Source organism: Pithys albifrons, chromosome 9 (assembly GCF_047495875.1).
Source record: "Pithys albifrons albifrons isolate INPA30051 chromosome 9, PitAlb_v1, whole genome shotgun sequence".
Lineage (NCBI taxonomy): Eukaryota > Metazoa > Chordata > Aves > Passeriformes > Thamnophilidae > Pithys > Pithys albifrons.
In genome coordinates, this window is record NC_092466.1 from 22,187,531 (window position 1) to 22,209,875 (window position 22,345).

Here is a 22,345-nt window from a genome sequence, read left to right on the forward strand (position 1 = left end):
TTTATCCAACCAATGCCTGGATATGTTTTGTCTATGTGTCTCTAGAAAACTCAGGGTTAGGTTTGGAGAAATCACAGATCTGCAGAGTGAGTGGGCTTGGGAAGGGGCTGCCAAAAGAAAGTGGAAGCTGCGTGGAAATCTGCCCTGGGAGAAATCTTTCATTTGGGAAACAGTATCAGAGTCTTTGAAGGAAATTAGGGTTAAAGTTCAGCTTCTGTTTGACAACCAGGACTTACAGTTGTAGCATGTGTTGGGCTCAAAAGCCCAAAGTCCTTGTTTCATCATGTCCAGCTTTCCTCACCACCTCAGCTTGTGTACACTGGAGCTCAGCACTAAGTACCAGCTCCTGCAATTTCCTTTTTATAAATCCAGGCTACTTGCACAAGTCATGAGCTGTTCCATCTCCCCTTTTCTGTTCTCTGATTTCCTGCACAGCTGAAGCCATAACAATCTGCTCATATAAAGCAATCTGAGAAATCCATATAACTGTGAACACTCCTAAGGCATTAGAAAGTATTTCAACCAGATCTGTTCAGCACACATACAAACCCACATCATCTCTGTTCTTTCCAAGCACAGTATCTAGGAACCTTTCACTGGACCACATCCCTCTTCTGCAGCACTGAGTGTGGGAACTTCCACTCCTAAGATAGGATTGGCATTTTTGCAAGTATAGTAGCATCTAAAAATCATAAATATCACAGGAGCCTGAATCTCTGCATCTTGGCAGAACAGTGCCTGTTTTGCTACATTAGAGTGCAGTATTCAAACATATGTATGAAATAAAAAGAATTACCTTCTCTCACTATTCATTCAGACAGAACTGAGGAGGGGAAAAAAGGACGACTCCTATCCTTCAGCACAGAATTTAGACAAATCCAATATTTCTATTTTTAATTTTTAATTACATTTATGATATTTCCTGTGGGTATAAGTCATGAATGCAGTTCCAGTGTGCTGGGAGCAACGTAAATATAGTTACTCCCAAAGGGATCTTACAGCTGTTATGCACAGGTTAGAGATTCTGTGAAATGCAAAATCTGAAACTTTAAAAGCTTTTTAGCTCACATCCTTCCCATTCCTTTTCAAAGGCAGAGTTAATGGATACTGAAAAACATTGCCCTGAATTTTGCCCACAAGGTATAGAAGTATAACTCCATTTAAACAAAGTAATATTTAGCACTAAGCAACCACTTAGTCCTATCACATTCCAGAACTGCATCAGCAATTCCTTTCTGATCCAAATTAATTCATCTGCCACTTCATGCTGACAGCTGTGCAACTGAAGACAAGACACATGAAATTGCATCCTCTGCAAATCTTTCTAAAGAGAGGAAGGAAGAGTGCAACTTCACACTGCAGCATAAAAGTCCAGCCTCCTTCTACCTAATTTCTTGGCCCTTATTTTGACATGAGACCACTCAAAAGACTTAAGCTCTTCCTCTTACCAAATCTGGATATGTCAGCCCACAAAAATGCAAAAGATTCTGCACTTACCTCTGACCACAATCTGGTGAAGGAAAAATAGTCATCAACTGCTTCACTCAGGAACAAGGTTCTGTTTTAAAATAAATAAAAAAGAGACAAGACTTCAAACAATGTTTGTCTCTCTCTCTCTCTCCCCCCTAATGTTAGCCTACAGCAGTGTTGGTAAACATTTACTCAGCAGGAGCACCTTCGCTCTCCGCCACCAAGGTAATGATTACGTTACACTAAACATGGCACGAGGACAGACTGAGTTCGTGACAACAGCCCTGTTGGCACCAACTGGGGGATGACGTCGGGTTGCACTGCAGCAAGCCTGATTGTGCAAGAGTGAGAAAGAGTGGGGCAAGATGAGAAATGACAAGTGTACAGGGAAAAAAACTCCAACCAACAAACCGGGAACCTGGATTTAGAACCACAAAGAAAAAAGAAAGTTCACAGAACAAGCAAATGCAGCATGAGCTGGGAGAACTGGAAGTGCCAGCACAGTCCTTATGGGATTTCTCACACCTGTTCATTGGTATTACTGCCTTTGAAACAGCCAACAAAGCAAACTATAAGATGTTACCTTCTTTTGTCTTGGCCACAGCTAAATCAGTTCTGTAAAACTTCAGTGGTGTGACAAATACCATTAGGTATACTGGGAAACAGAAACAAACCACCAAAGGATGGAGTTACAGCCTCCTCCATCTCTCTACCTGGCTAATGATCACAGAGATGGAAGTACTTTGTGAAGCCAGCTGAAGCTCAGGAAACTTCTGTGTGTATAGACATAAAATACACACAGAGAAGCTTGCCAGGGACAGCATCTCAGAGTCACCAAAACCCCAAGAGCAAAAAATCTTCCTATACCTGTTGGACAGTCATGAAAAGCAGCTCCTTCACATCAGCTGTGCCTCAGATACACAAGTATCTCTCCTGTAGTTTTCCAGCTTACACAGACATTGATTCAGCAAAAACTCTTGACCTTTGAGTTTCCAATAATCTTTAATACCTGTACAGCCAATTAGTAAACAAATAAGAACCACACTTGCTCTGCCTGTAAGTATAACCAAGTGCACCAAGCTCCCTGCCTTCCTCACCAATTTACAAGACCAAAAGTTCCTCTTTTCCTTTTTCCTGGTTAGAAAAAGATTAGTGTAGAGAAAAGCACCTACCATTCCTCAGGACACAATTTTTCTCTTTTCTTTTGGTCCATAACTGTTATGTTTATCCACTAAATAGTTTGAGAAAGTAGACTAAGAAGCCCTGCATGTCTGGCCTCTGCAGATTCCAAAACAACAGGGTAACCATCAAAACAGCCATTTGCAACTATAAAACAACTAAACTAAAAAAGAGATGAATCTTTGATGTCACTGTAAAAAGGGCAGACAACTAAAGAAATGTTGTTCACAGAACTGTGACAATCCAGCAAAACTCATTGAGGAAAACAATCAAATTAGGAGGCTAATTATTAGCAGAATTTGTATAATGGCAGCAGACAAGACTCACGTATCCACTACGCCCTCATGGTAGTTGGTAAGACTCACACAGATACATTAAATGCTATTTGTTGGATGTTGGTGTAAGTTTCCCATGAGGACAGTGTTCCCATAGGGTTCCCCGTGTTGCACTGCAAAATTCCTTGCACTCTCTTGCACTCTCTGATACAAACTATTCGCAAAGTGGTGGCTCGGAACAAGACAGAGTATCACACTGACCTAACTGGTTTTACTTTCCAGAACACAGAAGACTTGGGAAAAAACCAAAAGGATTAACAGATAGCAAATGCAGGGGAGATGCCCAAAGATGAACATGAGCTTCAAATAACTTTCTCTTCGGCTTTAAAAAATGCAACTTGTTCCTACTAACAGAAACTCAGAGACAGTTACAGCCATGAGGTAAAGAAACTGCTCATTGCACTGCCACAGGTTTCCACTAAGGCATGTCACAATCAATACAAATAGAAAAACAACACAGCCAGGTAAGAAGGGAGACAGAACTTAACACCAGCTGAATGGGGTTACAAGGAATTTAAACTGAATGCAATAATCAGTAAGTTGCCATTGATGAAACACAAAACCCAAAGCAGTATTATCAAGCTGATAGATTTTTCTGTCAGTAGAATATGACTGGAATTGACCAAATCTGATTTCACCACAAGGTTTAAAGAACCTTAAATTAAAGGAGTGGTTTAAAGCAACACTAAAGGAATGACACTTGTGTCATTTCCACAGAAAGCCACGTGAAGTGGCAAAAAACTTGCCCCACAATTTCCCATTTCCCTCCTCCATACATACTCTTCTGCCTGTGTTGTTCGTGAGAAGCAAACAGATTTGTATGTTTGGAAAGCTCTCAGCACAAAGTGTACATCACCACCATTATCAACAGCTGCTTAATACCACCTCCCAAATGCTTAACAGAGAAGGCAACACTGCATTTCATCTCTAGGCATCAAAGCACTTACTAATGGAAATGAAACTCTGCCTAGCACAGAATTAAGTGATTTTGGAAAGATGTCATTACCTCTAGAAGCATCATATCTTTCCCCATGTTTGTACTTTCAAATTCACCAGCCATAACAGCAGAGTGGGAAAGCTCAGGAGTTTGCGTTCCAGCCATGCAGGCTTTGCAGGAACTCCTGTTAGTCAGGCTGCATGCCCTATGGAGACTCAGTAAGCAGTGACATTTGCATTGCATTGCATTTATTTCTTCAAACACCAGTCACACTGGAAGTTTCACTTTACTTTTTACTCCAGAATAAAGGCTAAACTTCAGTGTAACAGATGCTGTCTGGAAATCCCGGGACACATATGAGAGCATGTGTGTGGTCCCCTTCACCATTATGAAATAAAACAGCTTTCAGGAAAATGAGAAGGGTGCTTAGTTTTTTTAAGCATAAAAACCTTAATACAACAGGGTCCACTTAGTCAGAAGAACAGTATTCACACAGGAGCCCAACCAAGCAGAACTATTTTCCCATGAAGATCTTATCCTCTGGTCTGGGCAAACAATCCAAGTCACACCAGACAGACAACAGTTCTGTATGTCTCTGTAGTAATTACAGCAAAGAAACATGACTGTCCCTAGTTTAAAAATAATAATAATTTTAAAAGTCTAAATCAGAAGCATAGTGAAAACATTCCAATAAATTACACGTGAGGAAAAGAGAAAGTAGCTTGATATGGTAAAAACACAAAAAGATTCACAGGAACCTGAGAACAGAAAGAAATGAGAAATACAGAAATAGAGAAAAGGAAAGAGAGAATAGAAAGCCCTTCCTACTAAATGGTGGAGGATTTTTAGTTAATTTCTGTAAAAGAATAGGACAGAGAATAAAACCCACAGCCACCTGAGGTTTACGTTTCTTCCTGGATTACAAATGCCTCCTAAGAACTGTCCAGCTTTACAGTTCAAATCGCACAAAGACAAGCAATGACAGGGCTGGCTTTTTAGTGGGTATGGGAACGAAGGATGGATGGACTGCAGCAACCAAACTGGAAATGGGGGGGAAAGAAAATGTACACAGAGAAGGGGAAGAGGAAAGACATAAAGCTAGCTGGGAAAGCATGAAATCAAGAGACAATTATCAGAAAACTTTACTTTCAGAAACTGCAAATGCTCAAGAAAGAAGCACCATGTAGAAAACTACATTCCCTGTCAGGATCTCCAAGGAAATGAAGGAAATGGAAACTAGGCAGCAAGGATATACTTGAAACAGTTAATCAAGGACACTGGCCATCAAAACAGATCAAACCTTAACACTTTTATTTGAGACTCCACCTGCAGTGCTGCATCCAGCTCTGGGGGGCACCAGCACAGGAAGGACTTGTTAGAGTGAGTCCAGAGGAGGAACACCAATATGAACAGAGGGACGGAGCACCTCTCCTATGAGGAAAGGCTGAGAGAACTGGGATTGCTCAGCCTGGAAAAGACTCCGAGGTGAGGTAAATGCAGCCCTCCAGTACCTGAAAGGTGTCTACAAGAAACATGGAGACAGACTATTTGCAAGGGTCTGTAGTGACAGGACAAGGTGGAATGGCTTCAAACTGAAAGAAGATAGGTTGAGATTAGCTATTAGGAAGAAATTCTTTAACATGAGGGTAGTGAGGCACTGGAACAGGTTGCCCAGAGAAGCTGGGATGTGTCATCCCTGGAAGTGTTCAAGGCCAGCTTAGACAGGACTCTGAGCACCCTGGTCCAGTGAAATGTGTCCTTGTCCATAGAAGGGAGGTTGGAAAGAGATGGTCTTCGACGTCCCTTCCAATGCAAGCCATTCCGTGACTCTGTGATAGTTCCTTTATGGCTTATTCACATGCATCCAGCAGAACCAGTCTGAGAAAGTAAACGGTTTCTAAGACACAGTGAAGCTCCTAAGTGAACTCATATTTCTAATAAGAGAAAGCGGTATCATTTTCAAAGTTTGAGAACTGATCTCAAATTCCTCTTTTCCCTCTTGTATGATGGGCTGTCTTCAATGTAATTCACCAGCAAATTTCTCCCAACAGCAGAGAAAGGCAGAGCCATCTGATGAAGGAGAGGCATCAAGGTCCCAGCACCACACCTGCCAGAGTTCAAGAAGCATTTTAACAATGATCTCAGGCACATAGCGCGATCCTTGGGACTGTCCTGGGCAGGCCAGGTGTTGGACTTCAATGACCTTTGCGGGTCCCTTCCAACTCAGGACATTCCATGGTTCAACGATAGGTAAGATAGATAGAGAAACAGACAGATCAACAGTTCTATGGTATGATAATATAAAGCAAATGGCTTAGCATAGTTCATCCTTCCTCCAGTGCCCTACTTCAGATCTTGCATGCCCTTATGCAGCGTCACCTTGCCTGCACACAAAGGAAAGGACTCCTCCCTATAAGCCCATTCATGGCACAGAGGGCAGGGGGCCCAGGCCCTGTCTGGCATCAGCAAGACTGTGCTTGCTTGCAGCCATGCTGCTCTGAGATGCCTGTGACACTGACTGCTCCAACAGCCTGGTTTTCAGAAAGACCAATGCAAGCATGGAAGTGTTAAAAGACTAATACTGTCTTTGCCTCTGTCCTTTCCTGTCCTGCAATCACAGCTAGCTGCATGCCTCCCAACAAACAAAACCACAAACCCACTGCAACCAAGGTCAATAGGTAAAGAGCTATCAGTAACCTTCATCCCAATGCTGCAGCCCAGTAGCTAAAATCATGCCACCTTTGTGAGAAGAAATTTGTAAAGAAAGGGGGAATGGCTACAACTAAGATATTATGAAAAGATCTCGCCTATTTCTCTTCTGCCATGTGGGTAGGAAGGAAACAGCTTCCTCAGCTGATAAAGCTACAATTCTCTCTTCCTCCTCCACCCCCACCCTTTGTTTCTGACTGTTCCTCCATGAGTGAAGAAGGGTCTTGAAGAAGGAACAATTATGATTTATGTATTAGATATATCATGAAAGGCTGTCCGTTTCCATCCCGCCACAGAGCCACTGCTTCTGACAGCAATGCTGTAATTAAGTTGATAGCACTGAGCATTCTCTGAATTCCTGGGTTTAAGTAGTAGAGCACTGTATTTAAACCTTTCACCCCATTCAGATAATTTAAACCAGTCTGCTAAGGGCTTGTTTAGGCATTCCAAATTAAGAGCTCCTAAAAAAACTAAAGACACCTACTTTTGTACTACTCCTTCCCTGGTCCTAATAAACCCGGGCTAACACAGTCAAAGCAAAGCACCAATCACAAAGCCATTGTTATCTTAGGAAAAACAGCGTTTTTTTAAAAAAGGAAACAACTAGATTAATGACAAGCCATCATGTGTTAGGTTTACAGACAGCCAGCCTGAAAACCCATAGGTTCCCAAATCCCACAGGAATGAACATCACGTTAGCAAAAGGCTATGTAAAGGCTTTGTGCCTACACGATGACACCCAGTGCAGCTGACAGCTACCACGGAGAATTCCCAGAGGAAGAGGGTAATTTGTTTCTCTCATTTTATTCCTTTGTTAAATAAAGAAAATGAAGTCAGAAGCCTGCTGACTTTACATTTTTTCTTTATCACTATTAGTATTTCATCTGGACAGTGGTGCCTCTTCGGTCTCCTTATGCCTAGTTTTATTCTATTTTTAACATAAAGCAAACTGCACTCTACACTGCAAAAGAGATTTCTCCAATATCCACGATGATGTTGGGAAAAACAAAGTATAAACAGCTCCTCCTTAACCTCACAAATGTAATTATACGAATCTGCAATTCTAAGCTATGATTCACTCCCACTGAGAAACTAATTAAAACTAAAATTAACGTTCATTTTTTACAAGGGGGGGGGAACCAATAATGAAAAAATCTATACCCAAATAAAAGGTATAAAACACATTTGATATGACAGCTAAGGTATGCTGCAATGAAGAAAATAGTATTGCCCACAATTCAGTTCAACTCTGTTTAAAGAACTTCCTTTGTATGTACTTGGAGGTTCATGGTAGTAACTTCCAAGATGCCCAACAAATGGCCATAGCACACACAGCTGGCTGTATAAAAAACATACACAATGAGAAGGGACATTCAATCCAATAAAGCAAGTAAAAATTACAGATATAGAGCTTCATTCAACACAATCTTAAAGAGTAAATCTTGAAATATCTTCAAATATCTTGAAGCTAAATTGTGACAGGACAGGACTTCCTAGCAGATTGACTGTATCTGCACCTTTTTAATTTGCATACATGTAACAGAGAAAACAGGTAAAAATAATGTTTCCAGGGCAGTGAAGGGAAAGAAGAAACCCAAACTCAGTCACTTTTTGCATGCATGAGGGCTCCCAAGTGCCACCAAGATTGGCAATATAAATGCTTAAAGCATCACCAAACCTTCCTACAAACAGAAAGAGATACCTGATTCATCCACAGAAGTCTCCACTACCATACCAGCTGGTTTGAAAGTGTCATACACTATTTCACTCTGACTACCACCCCTCTTTCTTTATGTTTTCTGGAATGCAGAGGTAAACCAGTCTGAATAACAAACCCATTTTGAAAGACTATAAATGAAGTGGATGTTGGATCTTGTTGTTCATTATGTTAGGAAAAAAAATCTTTTGCAAAAATCAGTAATTTTCTTTCTCCTTATTTGCCATGAGGCAATGATACAGATTATGGCTACTGAGAGAGCAGTGCCAGAACAATGTCAAGAGAGCAGCATCATTTCTTTCAGTGCTACACGTGCAAGGATCTGGCCACATCCTTTCATTTGGTTTTTTGAAGTCAACAGTCTGACTGTGGTTGAATTGTTAAGAAAAATGGCATCTGAAAAAAAGGTACACATGATCAACCAACCCTAGTTCAAGGAACATCATAAATGTTTTGAGATTAGTAGTCAAAAAAGCCTGCAGATTCTCTAGCACACTGGGTTACAACTGGAAAGAAGTATCAGTACCTACAGATTGACTCATGGAAGCGCGACTAAAGCAGCTCTGTGTGGCACTGTTTGAGAGGCACTGACCCAGAAAGGCACTAAAGCAAAGCTGTACATAACACTCCCAATGCAGGCAGCACTCAGCTCTGTACTCTGCTGCTGCAAGGGAAACACTGCACAGTGCTCACAATTTCATAGTTCGCATGAAGAGCTAAGGGAGCTTTCATGCTCACTATGAAATGAAAAATTTCTGCTTCCCTTCTTCATTTCCTTTATTCCTCAAGTTAAAAGCTCTCTGCTGTCATCCTCCTTTCTCTTCCCCTACCTTATTCTACCCTTTCACAGTGATTCTGAGTCAGTCAGTGATTACATTCCCTGTGTTTTCATGCAAACATCTGACTTTCCTGGCTTCACTGGAACATCAGTGAAGGACTCCCTCCCACTCCTCTCTCATCCCAAGACACTGAGGCATACACAACTTTGCCCGAGCATCATTTCAGAATAAGGCCACACTTGTGTTTTTAAGAGAGGCATCCAGCCAGCTGGAGGTTTCTTTATGGCTTCACTAAGTGCAGAGCCTTTTAGACTTGTAGATTGAGCCAAAACCTTGACCTACCATGCCCTTGTGGGGCCAACAACATTCTTCCACTACTAGAGAGAGAAAATACACGAACCTTCCGTTTGGAGAACGCTCCATGCACATGGTGCGACTCTTGGTGCGTCCTGTGCAGGGACAGGAGTTGGACTCAATGCTCCTGATGGGTCAGTCCCTTCCAATTCAGCCTATTCTATGATTCTATGCTTCTAGGAATCTATGAAAAAAGCATGTGATGTGGCAAGGGAATATTACCACTGTGGGATACTGTCAAACAGTGTTTCAGTAGGTAAAACGCAGCAGGGTACAGTGTGCCGGACATTTTTTTTAAAACCTCTGAATCAATTCTACTCCATTTTAAGGTAGGTAGGAAAGAATATTCAAATGCAGAAGATTTGGTTTGAGTTTTGGACCACATTCACATTCCAGCATGAGAATCTGATCAAACGTTTGTCACAACCATCAGAAGTGTTTCCACTGAATTCAACAAACACAGGGTAGGGATTTAAATTCATGTTGTGTCAGTATTTGTACATACATTTACAGATATAAACACCATGCTGTACATTATTATAGTATTTTTTGGCATAGAACTGTCTAAGCATTACACATGAATCACAGCAAAGGGTTGGGTTTTTTATTAAAAACTTCTTTCTCCTTTGGGATGCAGCCATAACCCATTCTTATCTCTGTAATAACACAGATTTTCATCTCACTAATCTCCCATCCTCAATACAAAAAGAGAATTTGCAAAGTGGATGACTAACCAAACCCCTTTCAGTTAAGCCTCACTCTGCTTAGGTGTTTTGACACTCCTAAGCTATATTTTTCTACTCATTTTTTGAAAATGCATGTTCCTTTTGTTTCAACAGATTTACAACATACAAAGTCAGAGACAATGCTCCGAGTTACCTCATAAATCAGCAAAAACCTCAGGGGAAACTGCCTTTTCCATCCTAACAGAGCAAACAGAAATTGTCCTTGTCCAGGTTTATTTAACAGACCATCTTGCTGGTGAACTGCATAACCCTTGCACTGTGTCCTGAACACATCCACCCTCCCATGGACCCAGGCAGCTGCAGATTACAGGGCTTTTCATGGGAAACAGTTTTTTCTCATTCTTTCCCTTCAGCTTAACTACCTACCAGTCTAACCTGAATTGTATAACACCAAACAAAAGTAAATAATTTCACAAATACCAACACTCAAATCAGTTTGTACTTTTAACCACCATTTTCTCCAGGCAAAGCTCTGCCATCTCACCCTCATCCAGACTCAAGTATGACTCAACTGTCAAAAGAAAAAGAGACCTATTTAAATACAATAGCATTTAACTCTTCTGTCAACAGAACAATAACAGAACTCTCTCTAAAACAAGCTAAATATAACTTTTCTAATCTACAGGACAGGAAAACTGAGGAAGAGAGCACAAGCTCGGACACTTACCATGTCAGCAGCAGAATCACAATGTGAGTTCACAGGAACAGAGTTCACAGGCTCCAACCACTGTCTTTTTCCCTCTGGAGCACTAGTTTGAGCCCAGCAAGAGCACTCCACTCATTTTCTGCCTCACATGGAACACGGGCCAGACTGTGCACCTTCTAAGGCTCCCGGCATAGACAGTGCTGGGACTGCAGTGCTCTTAGGGGTTGTATCTACCAGATGTCATCCTATGTCACCACAAACGTTAAATATCCAACATTCATTAGCAATCACCTTCAAGGGTTTACCAAAGGGAAAAGGTAGTCATTTGATAAAAAACACAACTTCCCACTAAAAAATTGAAGTTCCTTTTTTCCTAGCACCTTCTTGCCCATTCCAGCTTACCCCTCAGTTTATTGTGTTTTCCCTACCAAAGAATGTCCCACATTGCATCATAAAATTTAGGAAAAAACTTTTTCAGCAGTAAGAAGACTGATACTTTCTTACTTAAAAAAGCACAGATAGTTCTAACAAAATCAGATTTTAGAAGTTACCAGAGCCATCTCTTCCCCTTTTCAATGCCAGCTGGATGACAGTTTTCTATCCCTTTCACTGCCTTTCTTATCTCTGCTGGACTCAAGCTAATAAGCTTCTCATTAATGAAATGACTATGCCAAGGTACTGGCAGATGGTCCTGTGTTCGAAGCACATCTTCCCACTCCCTCCCTCTCAGAAGTCCTAATCTATACAGAGTGTAATCGCCACAAAAACATATGCTCCCTGACAAAAAGCTTCCCCCTCCATTATCTCTGTACCATAGGGGATTGCCCCCGAAACCTCAGTGACACAAAGCAACTCCCTTCCTGCTCAAGTCTCAGTTTCCTCTATGCATGAAAACACATTCATGAGGTCCCGGCTGAAGTACCTGTACAAGGCTTAAAATCCATGCTAATCTCTCCATATATATATATACTGTCTTATATACTGTCCATGTGCTAGGCCATCACTAAGCAAAATGCACATACACAAATATATACATAATTTTAAAAAGTAATATATAACTGTATTTCGTATGTGCAACACTTTGTTACTGCTTTATTTGCAGGTTTCTGTAACAGTACATGAGCTTTTCTCATAGATGAAAAGCCATATAGTGTAATTTATTACATCAGTTACCAGTAAATCTCTTGAGCAACACTTCCATTAAAATGCTGAGTCAGTCACTTATCAAGTATCTCATATCTTAAAATAATCTGTTTGTTTCATCTGCTGGCTCCCTCTTCCCCATCAATTTAATCAGATTATTGTAAGTGATGAATTCATTAATACAGTCATTGCATCCTTAGAGAAGAGCAACTTCTACAGAGAAAGTTTCAGGAAGGAAGAGCAAGATCTCCCTTTTGCACACACAGATAGTTGTGAGGAGAGGAATAAATGAACATTATCAATTTCCCCTCTGTGAGAAGGGCTGCACAAAGGTTATTTCTAGACTCTCAGGGCCACTGTGGCTGGCTCTGTTGGAGCTCCTCAGAGAAGGCTGGGGTTACAGTGGGCACAGAGAGGTCACCCTAATGTGAAGGGTTGCTTTAGCTCTTGAAATTGACTCTGAATCTTCTGAAAAATCATTTCTTTACAGAGGAAGGGAAAATTTCATTGTCAGTTCTTCTCGGCATTTAATCCAACAGTACTGAACAGCTTTTCCACACTGCAGATAGGGAAAACACTACAAGAAAGTAGAAAAGCATTCCTTTAATCTTTGCCACCTCCTTTGCAACTTCAAGCTGTAAGTCTTCAAAGTAAGACCTTTTTTCATACCTTCTACACCTTAAGACACTGATGGTTGTAGGGAATATCTTCAGGTTAGTAACTCTGAAAGCATCTATCTTACAAAAGGTGAAAGAATCAAAAAGCCTGTTCATTTCTGACTGAAACAAAACACAAGAGGTCAAGTGCAGGCAATGGTGAACAAGAAAAGAGTAAGAAATATTATTTAGCTAGCAGTAAAAATAAGATAATTATGCTTTTGGAGCTATTGTCATTCAAAAATAAAGAAGCCAAAACACTTTGATAGCACACTTTCTCAATCTGCCCAAAGAGTAAACGAAAGGGAAAAAGAAAGGAATTTAACACTTACCAGGAGAAACAGTAACTACAGAAAAGCAAGCAACAGCACTGCTCAAGTTCCCAGGAGCTGTGACCGCTTGAGAAGGATGATGTAAATGACCTCCATCTGTCCTTCCTAGTTGGCTGAAACTGTATTCACTCCGCCTTGAGCTGTAACTTTATATCCTTCTAAAAACATTACAAACCAGATGGAAAACACTCAAAGATACGGTAAGACACCAAATTCCTCATGAAAAATTCTAGTGTCAACTTGTTGCTATCTCCTAGCACAACATCCAAGATGACACAGCATTTGAGGATCAAAAAGGCTCTTGGTGAGCATTTGTCAAGTGGAGAATTTGGGTAAGTATTTTTTCGGGAGGACAGCCAGGCTGGTAAGCAGCACCAAGCAAACAGGAAAGGCTACTTGTTGCAGGCAGAAATGCACAACAGGCTTCCAGAAACTAACAGAAACTAACCACACCATACGTAATTAAAGAAATTTATTACAGCTATGTGGCTTTGTACATTTGGAAATGCATTTTCCCATTTTTAGTCTTGGAGTTGTGTGCTTATTCATGGAAATTGAAAGGAAATACATAAACTGTTCTGAAAAATCAAGAAGAAAGTGTGAGAATGGAACTTTTGATATGGCATTATCTTGCAAATGTCTCCAGATTCCTCTCTGGTCACTGTGTGGGCAGCACATTCCCAGGACAGGGAGCTGGGTGGGCGGGAGAATGGGACTGTAAAGCTATTCATGAACTGAATTTCATCTTTTCCCGCTGAGGTTCATTAGGGCCCTACTGGAGCACTCGGGAGCAGGGAGGGGAGGGCTGGCTCCCTCAGGAAGCGCAGGCACACCAAGCCCGACACCCTCCACGCTGGAGGAAGCCGTGCCAAGGGAGCCCTCTCTGCCCACACAGAGGTTTTTAATTGCTCTGCTCAGGCTGCTGGGCTGCTTTGCAATCTCTCATTTGGATGTGCGATACGCAATCATTCAAGAGGAAAGTTAATCCATCACAATGAAGTTCTTACAAAACAGGCAGCCCTTTCCCCAGCCCCCACATAAGTGAACATAAAAGTCACATGCCTCAGTCCCCTAGACTTTCCCTGACCCCGGCACAGCTTAGGGACGTAGGGAACAGCTCCCTGAGCCAGATGAACCAACGAGGACAGTGGAGACCCTGCACTTGCTGTGCTGGCAAATGAGGCCTATGGGCACCCAATTCTGGTGGAATCAGGTCTCTGCATATGCCATCATTCACCTTGCTGCTGCAAACACAGGAACCATCCTACATTGCCCTGCTACAGCCAGCACCAGGAAATGCCCCAGCACAGAGCTTGGTAATTGTGACTACTTAGGGCACTGTTAGTAACAAAGGCAGATCTCCTGCTTACTGGGAAAGGACTCTGTCCAGTATTTTACTCTTGACCATCCTCTTTGCCAGCAGATCCTCCTTTCCCCCATTCAGCACCACCCTTTGTAGAATAAGGCAGCTCTATAACCAAGGCAACATGAGAAAGCAAGGCCTGTCTGGAGCTCTAAAGACAGAGAGAGATTTTGAAGCTGTGGTATGGAAATAACATGCAATTGCTGACAAGTGGATGATGAGCCCCCAGTATGTAACAGCTACTACTACAGGCTTGCCTATGGACAGAACAGCACTGCAGAGCGCCCACAATGAACGGGGTAAAGCCAGGGGCAAACACAGCAGGAGAATACGGATAACTGGTTTATCTGTGCAGCCCATTGTTACTCCAGGTATCCCTCACAGCAGAGGGACATGGAAATCACAGGCCGTGAAACAGCCCTGACCCCTTTCAAAATGTTCTCCCTGTGAGAGACATAAGATGCATTCATACATGGTAGACCGTAAAAATGGTAAAAAAGTATGTGTTTTGGGTCTTCTGAGTTCAGGGTTAATTTCTGTCCCATTTTTAGACTAGTAACATCTGGGGCTCAAGAGGCTGATGTAGGATGAAGAATTATACAAAAGAGAGAGAAAATTACTCTGCCATGTAAGAAGAGAACAACCTAACAAGCAAAACCAAAATGCAGGAGAATGACAGAAGTCAACAGGCTGTGATCACAGTGCACTGCAAACCAGAGCACATCACACTAATGAGGGAGGAAAAGATTTGTCATATGCAGAGGATTACATAGAGTCTAATAAAAACATTCTCTACTAGGAGACAAACAGAATCTAATTCATATAGAAACAACCTTCATATCATACAAATCATGCCACAAAATGCAGAAAACAAATTCAGAAAAAATGGCACGAAACACTGATGCAAAGCAAGCCTGTTCGATAAAATCATAATAGTGTGGAACAGAAAATACATCTATTTGAACTAATCAAATAGGAAACAGTAGGAAATTATTTGAAAGATTTGAAGTAGCAAAGCTGTGCTCTAAAGATGCAGAGATGGTGGCACAGGGAGTTTTTGATTAATAAACCCAACTTCTGTAGCTTGCAAATGAGTTCAAATGAAGGATTTGAGTTTCTGTACTGCATTGAGTTAAGTAACATGATGACATGTTATATTTAAGCAAAATACTAAGCAGTGAAAACTGTAACCACTCATTCTTCTTGTTAAACAGGGTCATAAATAAATTACTAACTCAAAAATAAAAGAGGAAAAGCTAGACACCTTCATGAAGGCACACTATATGCTCAGTAAGTCGTGATAATAAAAAATCAAGTAAAAATACAGATTAAGTTATATTAAGATGCATAAAAAACTAAAAGTTGAGTTGTACAAAAACTAACACGCACTTTCCAGTGTGAAACACTGTTCAGTTCTCATCACTTGATCCTAAAACAGAAAAACATTGAAGTAATGGATTGAAATTGCTAATTAACAAAAGTAATAGCCACCTAAAGTCCGTTGATTTTCAACTCTCTTTTTCCTTAAAATTCAACAAGAGGTTGAAGAAGTACATGAAGAACCCCAAAACAGACAAGAGGAGAGGCAGCAAGCATAGGGAGAAAGAAAATAGAATTTTTGCTGTGTGCCACGTGTTATTGACAGTACTGTGGGTGGCTGGTGTCAGGCAGGAACAGCTTAAAAAAAATCAACAAACCAGTAACACACTCCAATACCACCAGCAAGAAAAGAAACATTCTAACCTTCCATTCTCATGTTTTCACCTTTACCAGTATTTCAGCTTCACAGAGAGACAGTGATCTTGCAGGCAGTTTGCTCCATCTCTTACGGTTACTTTTCCCACCCAATGTCACTCTATTGGCACGATGTCTTGTGGTCTCAGGCTGTCTCAAGGGCTGGTTGCTCCAAGAGAGAGAGACTGGAGTCCCCAGGCCGCAGTCCCACCTATCTGAACACAGCAGGCAGAGCTGTGTGCTGGTGACAAAGTCCATGGCAATCCCAAGCAAGGAGAGTGACAGAACAGGTCCAAGGGCCAGATGGGGGACCAGTTCATAGCAGAAGGAGATGGAGTCATGGACTGGAAACAAGGCTGGAGACAGAGGAGGAGACAGGCACACCTACAATGCTGCTCAGGCTGGGACTGAAGGCTGACGACTGAGCTTGAGGCCAGCACACACAGGGGTCCAGAATGAAGCTTTTTTCAGGACACCGGTGCCCTCAGGGCTGAAGCTTAGCTGGTTTCTGCAACCTCTGAGCACAAAGAAGGGCTGAGCAACTCTGAAGAGACAGATGATGTGCCAAAGATCAAGGGTGGTTTACATCACGTATTTTACTGTCCCCATGGGAATATATACAAAATTACAGATCTCTGAAAGCATTTTTACCCATGGGAATATATACAAAACTACAGATATTTCAGAGCAGTTTTCCTACAAATTATGTAAACATATTCCTGTCAAAGAGGGTGGAGAGGGTGAGAGCTGCTGGGACTTGGGAAATACTTTTTTTCCCACTTCAGCTGCACTGGAGTGCTCTCCTGTAATTGTTCGTTCAACCCATACTGGCCTCTTTGTACCTGCGCAGTCTCCACTCAACTATATCTTAAAAGGTCTGAAGCAGCATTTTGCCTCCAGCAATCACCATCCCAAGTATTCTAAAGGCTCTTGACAGTACACGCAAAACAGCTGCACGCCCTTCTTCAAGGTTCTGCTAATGTCTCTCACACCCTCTTCAAACAAAGCTCAGGGAAGGGGAACCTCACCTGCAAGAGAAGGCACCACTGGAAGTCAGAAGGATGGAGAAGAGTGAGGAGGTGTGACATAGGCAGGGAACAGCAAACCTACACAAAAGATAAAAATCTTCTGGACTAATTCCCTCCACATAAGCAGTGCTGGGCTTGTCTACATCGATACTCTTCTTTAAAACTTTCCCTGTTTCACTGCTGCCAGTGCCTGCAGGGGTTGACGCATGAAGTGCTGCTCTGTACCAGTTTCCCAGGCGCAGCCATTTTAAGGCCTATAAGCCACTTTGAATGGGAAATACCCACTGCTCTCTTTCCTGGGATTTTCTTGCTTTAAAACCCTTGACAAGCATGATTAAAAAATTAAAATCATAAATACACACTTCTCTGCACGCTGGAGGAAAAATCCAGGCCTGAGAGTATCATTTCACACATTCAGTTAGGCCCCGAAGAAAAGTACTATGGATGCAGAAAAATAACAGCCTTCTGTGATTTGTTGGGGTTTGCCACATAAAAGTGCAAACAATACATTTATGATTAAAAATCATATACCTAAATTTTTTTGTTCAAGTAGTTTAATAACGTAAAAGTACACAAAGTTGTTAGCAATGCTCAGCCAACAGTTACAACACACTGACCTCTACCTTAACTCAATATGGCTCCAACTTCAAAGTCTGCTTAAAACTATTTAAATACCAACATTATTAAGCATAGCAGGCATGCTGAACACTCAAATGGAGCCAGCATGCTGTATGTGAAACCCAGTCTGCAGTTCCTCCCCCTTATTTCCCAGGCTAAGCTTACCTGTTCTCCAGAGCAGGACCTTCCTGTCACTTTTCTGACAGAGCGCAGTGGTGTTTCCCTGCTCTCTCACTCTTGTACTGCTTTTTATTTCCCTGTCTCTTCCCCTGTGGTGGGGTGACCCTGGCTAGATGGGAGGTGCCCACCAAAGCTGCTGTCACTCTCCTCCTCAGATGGACAGGGGAAAGGAAATACAATAAAAGGCTCATAAGGTTGAGATAACGGCAGGGAGATCACTCACCAGTTATTGCCACAGGCAAAATACACTCAACTTGGGCAAAAAATTAATTTCATTTATTACCAATCAAATTAGAGTTGGATAATGAAAAATAAAACCAAATCTTAAAAACACCTTCCTCCCATCCCTCCCATTCTTTCCAGGTCTAACTTTATTCCTGATTTTCTCTACTTCCTGCCCCCAGCAGTGCATGTGGATGGGGAATGGGGGTGTCAGTCAGTGTATCACACATTGTCTCTGCTGCTCCCTCCTCCCTGATGCCGAAGACTCCGCATACTCTTCCCCCTGCTTCAGTGTGGGGTTCCTCTCACAGGACAGTTCTCTACAAACTTCTCCAGTGTGAACCCTTCCAGCAGGCTGCAGTTCATGAAGAACTGCTCCAGCACAGACTCCTCTCCCCAGACCCACGAGTCCTGCCAGGACCCTGCTCCAGCACAGGCTTCCCCCTGGGCCACAGCCTCCTTTGAATGCATCCACCTGCTTCAGCATGGCATCCTCCACATGCTGCAGATGGAGATCTGTTGCACCATGGACCATCATGGTCTGTGGGAGCACAGCCTGCCTCACCAGGGGCTGCAAGGGAATCTCTGCTCCGGTAGGTGAAGTGCCTCCTGTCCCACCTGCTGCATGGATCCTGGAGTCTGCAGAGTTGTTTCTTTTACATATCCTCACTCCTCTCACTGGCTGCAATTGCTGTTGTGCAGCAACTTTTCCACCTTCTTAACTGTGTTATCCCAGAGGTGCTACCACCACCTCTAATGGGCTCAGCCTTGGCCATCTTGGAGCCAGCCGGCATTGGCTCCACTGGACACAAGGGGACCTTCTGGCAGCTTCTCACACAAGACATCCCTGTGGCACCCCACTCCAAAACATTACCATGGAGCCCCAATATATTCCCTTTTAACTACTAAATGCAATGGAAGTTAAGCACATGGCTTCTTCGCTTCAAGTCAGAGTTTTGCACCCTTGCCCCGGGGGCTCTTGCAATTCCCTTCCAATTGCTGATGGGAAGGAACCAAAGCCTGGACTGAAAGTCAAGGGTGGCTTTCCTGCTGTACACCTGGCAGGTGTACAGGGACCTCCACACTGTGCCTGACTGAGTGGGAGGGGTGGGGTGAGGCCAAGGGGGGGTTCACCTATTTGTGACATTATAGAGGCTATAACACTACAGAGATTTTTTTTAAGTAAGGACCTCACAAGGAATCTGAAAGTATTACCTAAAGAAGGACAAAACAATACAGGAATACGTGCAATTATTCACAAAATCAACCAAGAACAGAGCTATTGTAAAAGGCCCTTTCTCATAAAATGAAAGTCAAGTAGTGGGAAAGCCTGGTCTGCCTAAGCCCTTCAACACAGACTTTCTGGAACTTCCAGCATCCTTTCCACTGCATTTGTTACTGATCATACATCTTCATGGGCACTGAAGCAAAAACACCAGACCAAGAAAATTACCTGCCACAGTTACAAGGAAATGCTATAGTTGAACCAATGTCACAAAGAGTTTAACTGCTTAACTATCAAACGCTTAGCATACTTTAGCTAAAACTTTTATCACTTGAAATCTGCCATTAGTAACATTTGGATCTCCACAGCATTCAGTAGTATGTATTGCTGGTGTCTGTCAGCAAAAGAAATGTTTAATAATCTGAAATTTTCCAAGGGGTAAAATTGCAACAGCTCATTTCAGATGCAGCTATGAGGCTGCAGAATCAAGAGCACAATCCCAGGGCAACAATCTTCATAAAAATGGTTTTAGTTTTTTTCATTTTTTAAAATTCTTCTCATTTCTGTGTTTTAAGTGTCCTCAGTGCAGTTACGACTCCCAGCCTAGTCCTAGTCACTGTGTTCCACGTATCATTTTCCTCTTGGTCTTCATTCCTGTGTCTCCAACATTTTTAGTCTCTCCTGAGAATGAGAGCATAGAGACACACACTGTTCACTGAGACCCTGTATTCTAGACTGCTGGACTCCAGTGAAGAGTCTTTTAAGCAAATTATTCCTAAGACATATGTTGAGAGGCAAATGCATTAAATTCTTGGCTCCAACAAAAACAAAACTACTTCTTCCAGCCTAGAAGACATATACATTCCAAGGTAAGATTTTCAGAACTGACTTTTCACTAAAAGCCTTAAACCTTGTGCCTCTAAGTAATAATCTACTTTCAAAAATATTATCCTTGAACATAGTTTTCTTTAAGTTTGAAAGGGACAGGAGGAATCTGGATATAAAGACTGTGAACACATAAGGAAATACGTGTTCTGTGCTTACCAGTTAACCAGCGCTTGGCACAGGTATTGCATTTTTCCACCACGTTATCTTTCCTGCCTCCAAAATAATATATTTTAGTCGTACCAACAAAAGGAAATGCAGTAGATTGAAATTTAGATATCTTAAAGTTTATGCACCAGCAAAGGACCTCTGTCTTCTGTCACCTTCTCCAGTCCTTCCCTAAAGGACCTCACTCTGAGTGAAGTCATTCTCTACTAGTTTGCAACAATCGTTTCAACATTTTGAATACTTGCCATGAAATCACAGAGCAACAGAGGATAGACACGGAGTAAAAGCTGGATGTAAGAGACTACTCCAGCACTAATACCCAAGATCAATTACCAGTATAGATCTGCTGTATTAAAAGTCTTCTGTTTCTGAACCCTTCCTAAAAGCCCCCTTGAGCACAGAGCCCCACTGCATGTAATGATGGGACAAATGAAAAGTTGTATGAGGGAGAGGAAGAAGAGAAAAATCCTTAACATAAGGAGTTTACCTAAGCAAATATAAGTATGTTCACATGAAAAATCACAAACACAGTAAAATCTACAGACTCAAGCTGCAATTCAGATATAGGTTTCTGGTAACCTTATTGTACAATCGTTGAAAAGTCTTGGCTTCTTCTGTCAGTCTTAACACACAAAAGCCTTCAACGGCAAAGCCTTCCATAGCATCATTGGAAATATCGGAGTACTAGTTCATCTTGCAGCTCTAAGTCATACCTTCTTTTGAAACTTAGAAGACATACCTTGATGAGGAAGGCTAAGGCAGCAGGGGGCCCCAGGACTTAGATAAAGGTTCAAGAGGTCTTTTCTATTGCTTCCCTGCACGGTACTGCTTAAGCACCTTCTTAGATCAGTTCAGAGTTGAAATCAGTTTTCCTCTCTCTCAGACATGCTTCTATCCCCCCAACACACTCAAAATTATTCCTTTGGCAAGAAACTTTCAGTGTGTCACCATAGGGTTAATTTCCTTTTACCATCTAATATCACACTTGAGTGCAGAGTGCTCAGCTCCACTAAAAGCTTAAAGGCCATGAATAATGTAAGAGAACTCCACTGCCAGGGCCATTAATGCCTCAGAAAGCTTCACTGGATCCCTAACCAGTTCTCACTTGTCATATCCTTCATTTCCTTTAAACGTTACAGTATCAGCCTAAACTGCACTGGAAGCTCCCACGTGCAGCACCTCTGCACCAGCAACGAGGGGGCAAAGAGGGAGGCCCTGCAGCCTCCTGGCCATGCAAACATGCAAACCACTCAGCCTCTTGTTAATTGCTCCTCAGCTTCTTTAACTTTTGCCTTCATCCCTGAAATAGTAAACCCTCGTTGAAGTAAAAGCACTTCATCTGCCTTTGAGTTATACGAAAACCTAACAAATGCAAGAAACTGTCTTAATACTTGGAAAAAAGTACTCTTTGCTTTCAAGAGCAACAGAAATCCAAGTGAAGTATTCACTTTGTAACATAACATGGACATCAACCTTGCAAGATAGCCAATGCTTGGGAAAATTTGGCACTAAAATGAGTTGTGGTTACAAGAAAATCCAGCCAGGTACATGCACAGAGGGAAATGGTGAGTCAACATTATCTGATGAGCCACAAACTTGATACATCACACATCTATGAAATTACATATATTCTTAATTGAATCATTCCAAATCAAATCAGGAAAACACAACCAGAATTACAGGAAATACTGGGAATCTTGGGCAAATTGCCTTCACTGTCTGCTCTCAGGCTATTTGTAAAATACAATTGATAAACACCACCATTAAGTAAATGCTAAACATGATGAGTCCGATCCTCAAACAGAAAAACAATGCAGATACTTTTTGTTATCATGTGTCAGGTATCTGCTTTGCACCACACTGCAACTATAACCCAATTTCCAACTCCTGAAGATGCTGGAAAACGGGAGCTGGAAAAG

The 22,345-nt window shown here is 41.9% G+C and overlaps 1 protein-coding gene across 16 annotated transcripts in view; it reads right to left on the bottom strand.

The window, feature by feature from the left end:
• The window catches only part of NDST2 (N-deacetylase and N-sulfotransferase 2), a 130,558-nt gene that overhangs the window by 48,744 nt on the left and 59,469 nt on the right, over positions 1–22,345 (bottom strand). For 9 of the 16 annotated variants that reach the window (XM_071564235.1, XM_071564241.1, XM_071564238.1 and 6 more), the window contains one exon: positions 1,498–1,558. The exons of 1 other annotated variant lie outside the window; for it this stretch is intronic. The gene's annotated coding sequence lies outside the window, so the exon portion shown is untranslated. Of the gene's footprint in view, positions 1–1,497; positions 1,644–2,337; positions 2,356–13,003; positions 13,022–17,128; positions 17,169–22,345 lie in introns of those variants that run through there. 6 more of the 16 variants (XM_071564240.1, XM_071564249.1, XM_071564243.1 and 3 more) reach the window with 4 other exon arrangements.